General features: G+C 48.1%; 1 pseudogene; it reads right to left on the bottom strand.

The window, feature by feature from the left end:
* Positions 1-7,997: 7,997 nt before the first annotated feature.
* On the bottom strand, positions 7,998-8,826 carry LOC121461992 (annotated as a pseudogene).
* Positions 8,827-12,930: the final 4,104 nt, after the last annotated feature.

The following is a 12,930-nucleotide window of genomic DNA, read 5'->3' as shown; positions in this document are numbered from 1 at the left end:
ACCACATGGTGGCTTACAACCATCTGTAATGGCATACAGACAGAAAAGGAGCGAGTAGGTTGGGGGAGGGACTCCTTTTGGGGATTAAAAAACCCATTTCACAAGTTCCTGAGGAATGCTGGTCTTTAACTGCTGGGAACCCTAACTCAAGCTCATTTCTAGACATACGGAGACCTAGCAAGTAGCTAAACAACTTACGGGTTTCTGAAAATAGCAAACATAACAATCTGTATCTATTAACTAGGATCTTACTAAGTAGGTCTTTCCAAGGCACCCAAGAAGAAAGCATCACCAGGTGATGTGAATGTACATCTTCGCTGTGTGAAGCACACATGGTGGCATGTGAACTCAGGTTATCTGAGTTTTGACTCAGCATCCTGTAGGCGGGGTTTTTGTCAGGTCACCGGCTCCCCAATAAACAACACAGAGACTTATTATTAATTTTAAATACTTGACTGATAGCTTAGGCTTATTACTCACTAGCTCTTACAACTTAAATTAGCCCATTTCTATTCATTTACGTGCTATTACATGGCCCGTGGATTGTTTTTATTTTCTACACATTCTGCTCCCTCTGTCTGGCAACCCTGCCCTTCTGCTTCTCCAAGTTCTCTCAGTTTGCTCTCCTGCCTAACCTCTCCCTGCCTAGCTATTGGCCAGCTGGCTCTTTATTAAAGCAACAAGAGCAACACTACAAAATGGTTATTCCACAGCAGCTTCCACATCATGTCCTGGTCTGGCAGACAAGAAGTTTCATTTTTTGATACATGGTCCCATCTATTTCAGAGTAGCCTCGAACTGCCTTTGTAGTGAAAGACCCTACAGACCCCCTCCTCAAAACCCGTAGCTAGCATGCTCCCGGGGGAACGTCCTGTTTGCTTTAAAAAAATTCTCCGGATCAGCAGCCAGCCTGCTCCCGTAAGAACATCCCATGTGCCTGAGAGAGCAGGAGATAGAGATAGGAAGACTGCAAGGCAAGATGTCAATAAGATAGGATGTCAACAAAGCAGGTTAGCTATAAGATAGGAACAGGATGATTGTTGCCAGGCATCCATGCTGAGAGAAGAAACCATTCATGCCCCCCCCCCCCCGCATTCCGATAACCACGCTTTTACTTCTGTAAACTTGCTTCTTGCTGACACCCATGCTGAGAGAGGAAACCATTCATGCCCCCGCCTCATTCCGGTCGACCGATAACCACGCTTTTGCTTCTGTAAACTTGCTTTTTGCTCTTCCCTATAAAAAGCCCGCCCTCCAGTTGGCAGGTGCGCAAATCTTCCAAGAGATCTTGCTGCCCACAGGTACCTGTGTCTACTCAATAAACCTCTTACCATTTGCATCCGTGCGGTCTCGGCCTGTTCCTTGGCGTTAGGGAGGTCTCCTCCCGAAAAGAGGTCCTTGTCGAGGGTCTTTCAGTAGCTGAGGATGATTTTGAACTCCTGATCTTCCTGCCTCTACCTCTTGTGCTAGGATTACAGGTTTGTGCAATGCTGTTCGGTTTATGCAGTGTGGGTTCTCGAACCTAGGGATAAGCACTCTACAAACTGAGCTATGTCTCCCGTCTATCTGTGCCTCAGTTTGGTATTTCCCTTCTCCTCAGTGAATGAGTGTCTGTACCCACCTTGAAGTCAGCTGCTCTGGCTCCATTCCTCCCAGAAAGAGTTGAAAGACCCCAGTGGTGGGCAGTCTTTCAGGCTAAGGAGACCCTCCCAAGGAACAGTGAGATCACTCTTCGGATGCAAACAGCAAGAGGCTTTATTCAGTACACAGGTACCTGGGGCGACTTAGTCTCTCGAAAGACAAAGCGCGCCTGCAGACTGGGGGAAGGTCTTTTTATAGGAAAGAGGGCAGCAGAAGCAGATTACAGAAGCAAATGCATTGTTAGTGGTCAGTTGGAATGGGGCAAGGGGCACAGGTGGTTTTTCCTTTCCCAGCACAGATGTATGGCAACAGATTTCCTGTTAATTGATGTCCTGTCCTAATCTATGGATATAAATATCCTGTTTTGCAGCCAGGGACCCTGACCTTACTCTGCACTTACAGTCGTTCGTCAAAAGCTTTGTGAAATGACGTTAGAGCAGCTAAGCTGGGATCTTTCATAGGGGGAGTTGTCTCTTCTGTGAATTGCTGATATTCTAAGTTGGGCATATGTGCTGATTATAGGCATCCGGGTTCCCTAAGCAAACGGGATGAACTCGTGGGAGCAGGCCAGCTGCGGGTTCTGGGAGGGGGTATCCAGAGGGCCTTCCACTTTTCCTGTTTCTAGTTTGGCTCCTTATCGCTTGGGGCCAGATGGCTGACCGGCTGACCGCAGATATCTTGCCTGGCTTCTCCGCCCTTGTTCTCAAGTCGAACTTCCCTGCTCTAATGTTACTTGTGTTGCTCCAAAGTTTAAGCCTGGTGTTGCTGCTGCTTAGCTGTTTGTCTATACTGTGGGGGTCTTTCAGAGTGAAACTGACCCCAAGAGCCCTTAACCTGAAGGCAGCAGTGCAGTGGTGGAGGTGGTGCTCGCCAAGGGTAACAGGCACAAATGTCAGCGTTTCTGGGGGGCTTCTAACAGCTGGGATCTTAGGAGACAAAGAACTTCAGGAGCACTGGTTCCAGCCAAGGCTGTGTGCACAGGCATGAGATGGTCCCTCCTACAGGGACCGGGCAGGGTGCCCAGCGCCTCACATGCTGGTTTTGTTTCTTCCTGTCCTGTTGTCAACATTCCAAGGCAGCAGAGCTGAGGCCAAGAGGCTGGGCCAGGAATCGAAACTGAAGTCCCTCAGCCGTGGTTCTAAGAAAATGAAACAGGAAAGAGGCAGCCACTGCAGTGAAAGCCTGTTCAAACCGGTTTCTTGAGCTACTCCACCCAGCCAGGACTTCACGGAAACCAGCCTGGACACCAGCCTGCCCTGGGGCCACAACAGAGGAGGTGAGGAAGGAAATGGAGGAAATGGGAAGAAGCCATTAAACCTGGGATTCAGTTGCCTTCAGTGCTGAGTGTCAAGAAATTTCAACACCACTGATAAAGGCAGTTATCTGCAGAGATAACAAGTGTTTTCCTAAAGACAACTCAAAGGAGCAAAGGAAGTGTTAAGTCACAAACCCTAGGACAAATGACCAAGACGCTTACTTAACATATCAAAGCGAACTTGTTCTAGGTTCACCCTCAGCCCCTACTGTGTCCTAGAGGTTTGCATACCCCTCCCCCATCCTAAACTTCTCCAGCCCAGAGGGTTGAACTACCCTTCCCCACATAGTTCAGCAATTAGGGTTACCCTGCTGTCTTTTGGGTCTCCTGTCTGCTGCACCTGGCTCCCCCTCTCCTCACATGGCTCAGGGTGGTGTCCACTCTAGACTCTCCCAGACGTCCTGATAAAATGTTTTCCATTTTATCTACAATAAACCTTCTTCTTCATCATACCAGGGAACAGCCATGTCCTTCCTTCCTTCCTTCTTTCCTTCCTTCCTTCCTTCCTTTCTCTCTCTTTCTTTCTTTTTCTCTTTCTCTCTTTCTTTCTCTTTCCTTATTTTTTTTTTCATTCAAAGTGTTCTTGCTTGGGGTGAGAAAGTTAGTGGTCTTGAGTTTCAACCTGTAGACACAATAGCTGGAGCCACACACCTCAGGAAGCCCCAGCACAATTTCATCTACAAAGGAAACTCTCAGAGCAGTAAATAAACAAGGACAGACACTTTTATCTAAACTTGGTTTAATCTTTTCAAACTTGCTGTAAATTATGCTCTTTAGACAATTTAACTTAGACACAGGATCCTTGACTGGGCAGTGCTGGCACACATCTTTAATCCCAGCACTCGGGAGGCAGAGGCAGGTGGATCTCTGTGAGTTCAAGACCAGCGTAGTCTACAGAACCAGCCAGAGCCAGAGCTGGAAAGGTCTGTGCTGCCCCTTTAAGAGACAAGCCCCTCCCACTCCCTTCCCCATCCACTGAGGCAGGCAGATCTTCCTGCTTGCAGTCTGAGTCTCTTCCTTTTTCTGTCTCTCTCCCATAGATGTAGCTACTGCTGTGGTTCCTTTCTTTCCCCAATCTCTGTCTCTGTCTCCCTCTGCCTCTCTTTGCTCTTCCCCTTCTCCCCTCCCTTTCATAACCCACTAAATAAATATCCAACCTCACTCTGCAAGGTGTGCCTATCCATGTCTCTGTCTCTCACCTGCCACATGACTCCCAGCCACCTTTGGAGACTTGCAGAGTGATCTCGTGGTGTGCCCACCAATCCGTTTGTCTCTCCTCAACTGGCTGCCCCATCGAGGTCTCTCACCCACCACATGTCTCTTGGCTGGAGAGATTAAAATGGGAGCGGGAGTGAGCAGTACCAAGACACCATTGAGGTGCATGCTGAAGCGCTTCTGGGAGGAGTTTGCAGAGTTGGGCAGATATATGGAGCACTGGCTGTCTCTGGGCAAGACCACTTCCCTGGCTCAAGACCTACGAATGCCCCCTTGTTGGGGACCAAATCCTTTTGGCTTAGCCAGTTTACCCAGAGAAATCCAACACCTCCACCTGTTTTCTCTGCCCTGTGGGAGGAAATTGACACATCCCCCCCCCCCATTTGCCCCATTATAGCCTCTAAACTCACCCGGGAGGAGAAAGTAGCACCTCCTGCCATGCCAAGGAGCAGGGTTTAGTCTTTTCTTCCTCAGGCCCCCTCTCCCTTGCCACATCACCTAGAAATTCTCTTCCTTAGACTCCTCCCAGCATGCTCTGACTGCTCTGTAGTCTTTGTCTCAGTCCTTGTCCTTGCTCTGCTGGGATGATGCTCTCAACTATGGAAGCACCTCCTCTGGTCCTCCTCTAGTCCTCCTCTGGTCCTCCTCTGGAGCTCCTCTGATCTTCCTCTGGAGCTCCTCTGATCCTCCTCTGGAGCTCCTCTAGTTCTCCTCTGATCCTCCTCTGGAGCTCCTCTGATCCTCCTCTGGAGCTCCTCTGATCCTCCTCTGGAGCTCCTCTAGTTCTCCTCTGGTCCTCCTCTTGTCCCCTCTTGTCTAGTATTTACAAGAAAGGGGACTAGTTCCCCTGCTGCACTGGTGATAGCAAGGGGTGGGGAGTCTTTTTTACTTCAGGTCCCCTCTTCCCTCCACACTAGAGTGGCTCTAGCTATGGAGGCTTCAGGAGGAATTTCCCTGAGGCAGAGGCAGCCTCCATCCTTCCCATATGGGAGGCACCTCTCGTAGGCACCTCTCGTAGGTCCAAGACTCTCTACCTTCCTTTCAACCAGTTATCTGTGTAATGGGAAAACTCAGAACCAACGGTTCTCCAAGACCCTCAGACTTTCATTAGCCTACTGTCTTCTACACCCCCAGCTGACCCGGGCTGCCTGTCAGCTCCTGGTCTACACCCCCAGCTGACCTGGGCCGCCCGTTCCTGGGTTCCTGGAGTGTCTCTGCAAAGCTTGCCAGTTGCCGACCAGGGTAAACCCTAACATTCCAGAAAAGCAGCAAGCAATCAGTACCACTTTTGTTATGCAGTCAGTCCCAGGTATCAGAAGAAGCTTCAGAAGTTAGGCAGGTTTGAGGGGCAGAATAGGTCACAATTATTAGAGGCTGCTCAACAAGTTTACAATAACTGTAACTCTGTAGGTCTGTGGTTCTCAACCTTCCTAACGCTGAGACCCTTCAATATAGTTCCTCACTGAACACCAACCGTAAAAAATTATTCTAATTGCTACTTCATGACTGTAATTTTTCTGCTGTTGTAAACCATAATGTCAATATCTAAGTTTTCTCATGGTCTTAGGTGACCCCTGTGAAAGGGTCATTTGATCCCCCAGGGGTCACAACCCACAGATTGAGAGACACTGCTGTAGATGAAAAGCGAAACAAAAGATTGACCCAGGCCGTAGGGGTAGCACATAGGAAGACCAAAACAAGGGATCCCATAGGGGGAAGTCAGAGACCCCGGAAGAGGAAGAGATTAGAGGAGGACCAATGTGCTTACTGTAAACAGAAAGGACACTGGGGAAAAAAGACCCAAATTGAAACAGTAAAGAAGGACACCCTGGGTAAGGACTGGTAGACCAGGGCTCTATCCACTGAGTGCCCAGGAGCCCAGGCTGACATTAAGGTAGGAGATAAATTTGTGAAATTTCTGGTCAATGCCCAACAGACCCATCTGCTAATTGGGAAAGCCTAGGCACTGGGACCTGCAAGAGGCTGTGGCCGGCTATCTGAAAGACTTCTTCCTGTTTCTGCCAGGTGGCCGGCTTTTTCTTTTTTTTGCCAGCAGTTGCTGCCACAGTCATGCTAACAAAAGAAATTGACCGAGTGACTTTGGGCAGGAACTGTTGCTCTGTGGTACCTGCCAGTTCTCATTGTTATCTTCTCTGGATAGGCAGAAGCCTGTCCTATCCTAACCGAAACAGCCTCAATGGTCACCAAGACACCCCTGTAAGAGTTAATTCCTAGATTTAGATTGCCCCCCTCCCGGGGTCTGACAACAGCCTGGCCTTCATGACCAAATCTGTCAAAGGTTCTAAATGTTGATTGGAAACTTCGTCACATCTATAGGCAACAGATAGAAAAGATGAATGGGCCATTAAAGGAGACTTTAAACAGGCCCTTGAGATCAGTGAAAATTGACCAACCTCCTCCCTTTTGTCCTAAGGGTCAGGTGCAGCCCATATCAAGGCGTTTCCACCCATCTGAAATCATGTTTAGGAGACCTCCCCTGCCCAGAGATGTTCATAAGGCAGAAATTATTATCCAATTTCACCTCAAGTCCTTACAGGCCCTGCAACAGATCCAAAGGGCTACTCATCAGATGCTGTATCTACTCATCAAAAGCCTGCATCCGAGCCTGCCCACGAGTTCCAGCCTGAAGACCTCGTATGGGCCAAGAGGGTCATGACCCATGGTCTGGAGCCAGCATGGAAAGAGTCATACCCTGTGGTTACCACCACTCCACAGTGGTGAGGTCACCAGTGTCACCCTGTGGATCCACCACACCCAGCTGACAGAGGCCACAGAGGACAACAACAGATGGATCCTCATCAAGTCATCTGTCGCCCTGAAAATAAGACTGGTATGGGCCCTATCATTATGGTTGTTCTATTTTGTTCCTTTGTTCCCCCATGGGAAAGGTCCAGAGCCCCTGTGAGCCAGGAACTTGAGTATGGGTCCTAAGAAAGACTGGATGCAGGAGCTCATGGCCAGCCTGTTCTTGGAGACCTAACTGGCCTTCCAGGTAGATTTCTTTTTTTTTTTCCATTTTCAAATTAACTTTTATTTGAAATTACTCTTTCCCACATGTATTTTAGAATTCTATACTATACAATAACCCACAAAACCAATAACCCAATACCAAAATTTCTAACAAGTTATACAATTTTTCTAGGTAATAAATAAAGGTTTTCCTTCAATGATTAAGGGAATACTTGAGTCTCTGTAAATTTAACATAAAAATCACACTTTAAGATCATAAGGTTTAACATGTAACTTCAAATATAACATGTTTTATAGGAATCTACAAGCTTTTAATTCCTAAAAGGTGACTTAATTTTTTTAGGTTCAAAGTTACATTCTTCATATTTTCTCCTACAACTTCAAACTTTCTACACTCAACTAATCAACTGTTCCATGCCACTCCAGATAAACTTGACTACTTAAAGTGTTATTTATCTTCCCCCAAAGAAGGTTAAAAAGCAGTTTGTCACGACTGCAGATTTCTACTAATAGGATGTATACTACAATATCCATCACAAAAGTTTTCAAAAGATCATTTCTTTCTTCGTAGTAATGAGTCGATCTCCGAAAAAGCAGAAAGAACCACACAGTGTAACACTGGGCTCCTTTTTTACTTAGATGTTGAACAACTTAAACGACAATTACACCATTAAGAGAGTAACAAAGGATGTAAAACGGAAACACAATTGGCCACAGATTAAATAACCAGGGTTTTGTTTTGAGGACTAGGAAGCATTAGAAGCTTGGAAATCCAGAATCAAAAAGCAAAAGGAGGGAAAAAGAGTCCTTAGCCACAACCACTCCATTATCATTATCAATAGCGTCTTGGGCTATAGGAACGAGATCTTGACTGTGATCTATACCAACTGTAATAAGGAGAAGGCGACCTTCTTCTGTACCGGTAATCGTAATCTTCATATCTGTCATAGCCTCAATCATATCCTCTATCATAGTAAGAATCTTGTCGTCTACCGCCGCCGCCTCCGCCGCCGCCGCCTCCGCCGCCGCCGCCTCCGCCACTATGAGTTGGTCTGCCCATGTAAATGCCTGGTGTAGGTGTGTGAGCTCTCTTGGTTAGAGAATAATCCACACGAATTCTTCTACCATCCAGCTCCATTCCATTTGCTCTTTCCATAGTCTATCCTCTCAAAATACACAAAAGCAAATCCACGTGACCTGCCAGTTCGCTGATCATAAACTACATTGACACCACTCAACGGTCCATATCGAGAAAATACTTCACGAAGATCTCTTTCTGTTGTGTACAAACTGAGGCCAAACACTCCCAGGCAAGTATTGGGATCTGGATTCGCCCTGCTGCCTGTATATCTTCTGCGATTAGACATTGGAGAATGACTCCGGCTTCTTCGCCTACGATACTCTGGCGTATAGGATCTACTTCGAGATCGTCTCCTATGAGAGTGGGACCTGGAGCGACTGTAGCGTCTATGAGAATGTCTCCTTGACCTTGACCTGGATTTTGATCTTGATCGAGAATGGGATTCAGAATGTTTGGAAACCCGTGATGGACTACGAGATCCTGACCTGCTCTCTGATTTTACGCGAGCAGGAGTTCCCGTTGGAGATTTTGACTGAGAGCGAGACTCTCTGCCCTCGAAGTTGTTCTCCTCTACATCACTCATGTTGGCCAGGAGCTGCCGAGAACTAGACAAGAGACAAGTCTCGGTTCGAGGGCTGACGGCCTAGTGACCCGCTGTCTGGCTGTGGGGAGGAGGAAGACGATGGCAACAACGGCCGGGGTGCTCCACTCCCACTAGCTCACCTGCAAAATGGCCCCAGGAAGATTTCTGTACAATATTACATCCAGAGGCTACTGGGGAATGGATGGTTCACTTACTCCTGGGGAGGAGGAGCATGGCTGTGGGCTGTGAGCCCACTGATGAAGAGATGGGGTTCCTGTCTATGCAGTCCTATGCCTGCCCAGCTTCCAGGAGCCAGGCAAACATGCTTTTGCTCAGTTGTGAAACCAAGTCTTCCTGAGAGCATGCTGATCCTGTCATGGCCCCAGAAAAACAAACCCCACCTGTGATCACCTGACCCGACCCATTAGCCCAAACTGGCCCATCTCCAGACCCTCAGAATATGAGCCCCCTAAAGTGGCAAGCTCCAAACTCCAGTTTCCCAAGGAATTCCTTTAATAACGGGAATAAAGGTGGTAGAGGAGACAGAGCTAGTCCCTCAGTGTTTGGGTTGCCAGAGAGTTCACCAGTTCCTTCATTATCCTCAACCGGACATAGGTTGGCACTGCTGGCTGTGCCTAGACACCAAGCCCCTAGTCAAACATGCAGGGCTGTCTCTTCAAAGGAAGGATGTATTATAGTCAGGTGACCTGTGCTGTCTGTGGGGCCAGGTCACAGCTGGCTCCCCCAGGCTCTTATGTCAATCATCCTCGTAGACTCACCTGGGGCGTCTCACAGTCAATAGAACCCATCTTTATGGAAGAGATCACCTGTGCCTTACAAGGGGTTTTGATGTAGCCATGCCATGACCGTTCTTACACACGGGATGGAGTTCACATCACCAGGAAGCTTCTTCTTCACAACTGTGCTGTGCGTACATGGTCTGAAATAAACTGCCTGGTACCAGACTCAGTGTGAGCCAGCGCCAGCGCTGAGTCCTGCTGACTGGGACCTCTTTCTCGTGTCATGTTGACTGACACTCTGCGGGCCATGGTGTTTGCAGGGACCCCACTGGTTCACGGCCATCATGGCAGGGAGCATGACAACAGACAGGCAGACAGGGCACACGCATGAGGCACATACATAGAGTCAAGCAGGAAATGTTGGAACTTCTGAAACCTCAAAGCCCACCCCTCCCCCACAGTGACACGCCTCCTCCAACAGGGCCACACCTCCCAGTCCTTGGCCACTGGTTCCACCAACTGGACACCGACATTCAAACGTACGAAAATAAGGGACTCCTCTCATTCCAACCACAAGTCATTTGTTCCCTTCCACCACGTGCATCCTGGCTACACTTAGCTCATCAGGTTTGGTGACAAGTGCCTTTGCCCACTGAGCCATCTTCCTGGCCCAGATGCTTTTCTGAGCTGACTCTAACGAAGGGGCATTCAGCTGTGAAGCTGCATGGTAGGCAGAAAGGGGCAAAGCTTCAAAGTGTGAGACTGTCCTGGTAATTTAGTTTATTTTCTTTTACATTTTTATTTATTTATTTTTTTGATTTTTTGAAACAGGGTTTCTCTGTGTAGCTTTGTAACCTGTCCTGGAGCTCACTCTGTAGACCAGGCTGGCCTCGAATGCAGAGAGATCTACCTACCTCTGCCTCCTGAGTGCTGGGTTAAAGGCGTGTGCCACCACCGCTGGTTTATGGTGTATTAAGCAAGGAAAGCACTCCAAGAACAGGAGTGGACATTTGTGATGTTTTGAATGAAAATGGTCCCCTTAAGCCATTAGAAAGTGGCACTTTTAGGAGGTATGGCCTTGTTGGAGGAGGCGTGTCACTGAAGGTGGGCTTTGAGGTCTCAGATCCTCAAACCAGCCCCAGTATCTTTCTTTTCCTGCTGCCTGGCAATCCAGATGTAGAACTCCCAGTTACTTCTCCTGCACCATGTCTGCCTGCATGCCGCCATGCTTCCCACCATGTGACAATGGACTAAACCTCTGAACCTGTAAGCCCCGGTTAAATGTTTTCCTTTGCTGCGGTCGTGGTGTCTATTCACAACAATAGAACCTCAACTAAAATAACTTGTGAGAGAAAGAAGAAAAGTTTTGTTTGTGTTTGTTTTTGTCCGTGTAATAGCCCTGGCTGTCCTGGAACTCGCTCTGTAGACCAGACTGGCTTCGAACTCACAGACATCCGCCTGCCTCTGAGTGTTGGAATTAAAGGGTATGTGCCACCAACACCCAGCTGGAATATCACTTCTTAAAATGAATAAAATCCATGAATGGAGAGATGCTCAGTGGTTAAGAGCACTGGTTGCCTTTCCAGAGGACCGGTTTTGGTTACCAACCCCACACGACAGCTCACAAATCACGTGTGATTCCCGTTCCAGGGCTTCTTCTGGTCTCAAGCAGACAGTGTTTAATAGACAGTGGGGCCAGAATAAAGAGCACTTTATCTGCAGAAGAGGAACTGTATACATTTTATGTTTCCTTATTACTTGAACTTTTACAAATAAAATTGTTTGGCTGGAAATTTCCAGTTGACTCCTGCTTGATCCAGAAAGAACCATTCCTCTCTCCAAAACCCACTCTCTTATAATCTCCAACAAAGAAAAGCCGCCAAAAGCCCAGTTCCGCATTCTTGACTGCGGCAAACTCCTCCCCTGACGTTGCCAGTGGCTCAAGACCCTGCCCAAAGCAGTCAGCTTTGACCATACTTGGGTCCAAACCCAGCTTGTGGAGTACACGTCATTGCTCCTGCTCTACAGTGTATATAAGGTGCATGCTTCCGTTCTGCTACATTGTAAGCGGTGCAGCTAGGAAAGGAAGGGATCCTGGCTGAAAACCAAGGCAGGCCACAAACTCACCCCAAGTGTAGCAGGTTATAGCCCTGCTCCAGGGAAAGGCTTACCCCATTTAACAACTCTGCTCCAGCAGGAGAGGGCTTCCCCAGCGAAGCTGTTACAGTTCTGCTCAGGTCCCCGGAGTGTAACAACTCTGCTCGGCTAGGGGAAGGTTTTCCCAGCTATAGCGTTATAGCCCTGTTCCGCTTTGTTCTGCTCCCTTCAATTCCTGCCAAAGACGGCCTCACCCAAACCTTATCCAAGAGACTTATTGGGAGGGAAGGAAGGAGGAGAATGGCTGCAGGCTCCATGGTGGAAAAGGCAGCAACAAACTGGGCACAGGGTTTATGTGGAGTTTCTTGGGGGTGGAGTTTTTCCAGAGTGGAGATTTCCAGGGTGGCAATTGGTCAGATTTCAATCCCTGAACTCGGAGAAGCTTGGTGATTCACTGGATTTTGAGTTTAGGGATTGGTTCGTTTTGTGCTCAGGGATTGGTTGGTTTTTCTACTGAGTTGGTCTGTGGTGTAGTGTTTCTTTGGCTCTGGTTTCAGGGCCAAAGTGTGTTTCTTTCACCGGTGCTGGTTTCAGGGTCAGGGTGTTTTTTGTTGGCATATATATGTGACTTCTCCTGCCCGATCTTTTGGGCTGGAGGACTTAACCAGGGAGTTGCTTTACTCAAACAAACCTCTTTTGCTTTTTAAATTTGGCTCGATTTGGCTTTCTGCATCGGCGAAGAAACCTATTATCCCGTTACAGAAAGCCTATTAAAAATGTATAACTTTCATAAGGTCACAGCAGTTGCAAACCTCTCAACCCTGCCTTTACCTGTGCTATCTGGCAGCCCTTGCTTGGTTATCTGAATCAGTGCAATACCAGGTTCTACACACACACACATTGAATTAACGTCTCCGTGAGCTGTGACTCCCAGGATAAAAGCTGATCACTTTCAGGAAAATCCAAAAAGCAATTATTTCCTTCGTTTGTGTCTTTCAAATTTTCAGTAGCATCATTACTAGCAGACATGGATTACACTTTTGCAGTGCGAGTCTCATCCGAGTTTATCTAGTTTCACACACGTCTGAAAGCCCAGCTACCACAACGCCTCTGCACCAGCCTGCCTCACGCATGCGCCCTACGCCTGAGGTGGGGGGGCGGCCTGCGCGCGCAGCAGGTCAAACGCAGCAGGGCAAGACTGTCTCCCCTTCCGCGTCGACTTTGCCCGAGGCGGAAGTGAGTGGGAGGGGCCTCGTAGAGGCGGTCC

This window comes from Microtus oregoni, unplaced genomic scaffold, assembly GCF_018167655.1.
Source record: "Microtus oregoni isolate MIOR12 unplaced genomic scaffold, Mior012 000023F_ref0000262, whole genome shotgun sequence".
NCBI lineage: Eukaryota > Metazoa > Chordata > Mammalia > Rodentia > Cricetidae > Microtus > Microtus oregoni.
This window is presented reverse-complemented; position numbering and strand designations above follow the sequence as displayed.